The sequence below is a fragment of the Excalfactoria chinensis genome, chromosome Z (assembly GCF_039878825.1).
Source record: "Excalfactoria chinensis isolate bCotChi1 chromosome Z, bCotChi1.hap2, whole genome shotgun sequence".
In the NCBI taxonomy this organism is placed as follows: Eukaryota; Metazoa; Chordata; class Aves; order Galliformes; family Phasianidae; genus Excalfactoria; species Excalfactoria chinensis.
In genome coordinates this window covers 52,588,759-52,590,959 of record NC_092857.1, presented here as the reverse complement: position 1 = coordinate 52,590,959, position 2,201 = coordinate 52,588,759, and the positions used below count along the sequence as shown (strand labels likewise).

Below are 2,201 nucleotides of genomic sequence, written 5' to 3'. Positions count from 1 at the left end.
TATATAAGAAATTGGAGTGGCTAAAAGAACATACAGGAAAGACTGGAATACAGGATGATCCTTTTGGGGATTGGTTGGAGAGTTGGTTTGGTAAAATTGCACCATGGCTCAAGCACTTGCTTAAGATGTTAGTGATAGGGCTTCTTATGCTTTTTGCATTAATATCGTGTGTGCCATGTGTATTTTACTGCTTATTAGGTTGCTTGCAACGCATGGCTGAAAAGATGATTTCCATGCAAATAGAATATCATAAGATGCAGGATAGGCTTTAGGGTAAGAATTAGGGATTAGGTATTAGGAATTAGTGGGGTTTTACTAGTGGGTTGTATTAGTGGGCATATAGTGTTGCGTATTGTAACGGGTTAGGTTTTCTTAGCATGGGGAGGGGGAGATGTTGTGTATTAGGCGAAATACGGGGAATATCGGGCTGTTATGAGGCAGGCCCTTCCCCATTTCTGGAAGGATCGGTGACGTGTAATGCAGTAGGCCTACATGAAGAGCATAGTTTAAATAAGTGTGTGTTTGCTTCAATAAATCGCCATTTTACCGATCATCTCCTTGGTGTTACTTCGGTAATTGGCCCAGCTGCGGGCTTCTAGGGAGTTAGGGTCGTAAAGTCATTAACGATCATAAAGCCTTCAGGCAGTATACACAGAAGGTCAGTTGCATGAGATTTTATTTGCTTCTCCTTCAACGTATTAGAGGAAGAAGATCCTTGTTTCCCTGAGTAGCATCAGTCCTAGTGTGTCTTATCGTAAGTGCCAGCCCCCTTGTAGGCACCAATGTAGCCACTGTTGTCTGTCAGGTCCTCACGACCGGCGAGTCCTTTCCCTTTGCCACTCTCATCAAAGCGCTCTTTGTGACTGCCGGTGTATTTGCTGGTGTCCGTCAGCCTGTCGACCACACCTACCTTGGCAACTTTCTGCAAGAAGGGAGAGCAGAATTAGGAGCAGACTCAGACTTGCCCCTGGGCACAATTATAACCCTTGGGATGTAGAGGCCTGTGGCAACTCCAGGTGCACAGTGGACAAAGAAACTCCTACTCACTGTGGTGCCCGCGTTGCTTGGCTTCTTCCCCTCAATGAGTCCATACACAGCCTGCAGGGCTTCCTCTGGTGTTTTGCCCTTGAAACGCTTAACACAGATCTCCTTCATGGCCAGCTGGAACTCAAGAAAACTGATGGTGCGGGAGCCCCTCACCCTATGGCCAGACAAAAGAAAAGGAAGGTTATTAAAAAAGTTACCAGGAGGCAAGCTGGGTGGCAGTGGGAATTAAAGACCCCATGGCTGCCCCGTGAGTGAGTGCCTGGCTGCTCCATACCATTTCCCTTGCCCAAAGCACCTCACTGCCTCACTTACTTGACTTTGTTGAATACAATGTCAACGTCAGTGCTGGTCACAGCTTTTCCATCCATCACTCCACACTCTTTGCACATCTTGGAGAAGTTTTTCCCTGTCATTTTGTTACCCCTGGAAGCTGTGTCACCATATACTGCAAATTTACGGAAAGATTCTTCCAGCCCAGACATCTTGCTGCTGTGGAGAGAAGGAGCTCACAGGGGAGGAGCTGCTGGACTGATGTCTATGTCCCAACTGTGGCTGGTCTCCTTCAGAACAAGTGACATCACCAATGGGCATTGTGTTACCTTGGTGCTGCCAAGGCAACCAACTGGTCACCGACACAGAACAGGCAGGATCCATGTGGGAGAGGGTTTAATCTCTCCAAGGGATGCAAAGGAGGTGAAAGTGGGCCTTTGGGCTCAACTGATCACTTTTGCACATGAAGTAATGGGACAGCCAAAGCTTCTGAACCATTTGGAAATAAAAGTTTCATTTGGCTTCAAGAACAAATGTGAGCATTTGCAGATAATAAAAGGACTAGATTTATCTTCCAGACCTCAGATAATTGCCTGTTCCTGCTGGCAACTCTGTTTCTGATGCAAGCCAGGATGCCGTTGGTCTTCTTGGCCACCTGGGAATGTTGGTGGTTCATGTTTAGCCGAGCATCAATCAATACCCCCAGGTCCATTTCCTCTACGCAGTCTCCCAGCCACTCTGCCCCAAGCCTGCCCCAAGCCTGCAGAAATCCAGGAGAAAAGATTAGTGTCTGAAACTCTTTTGTAGGCAAGAAGAATATTAACTTCTGCTGTTATGAATAAATGAATTCTAAATTACTCCTTGTCTGCTAGATTTTATGAACT

General features: G+C 46.5%; 1 pseudogene; it reads right to left on the bottom strand.

The window, feature by feature from the left end:
* Positions 1 to 739: 739 nt before the first annotated feature.
* On the bottom strand, positions 740 to 1,638 carry LOC140263735 (tubulin polymerization-promoting protein family member 2-like; annotated as a pseudogene).
* Between the last annotated feature and the right edge of the window lie 563 nt (positions 1,639 to 2,201).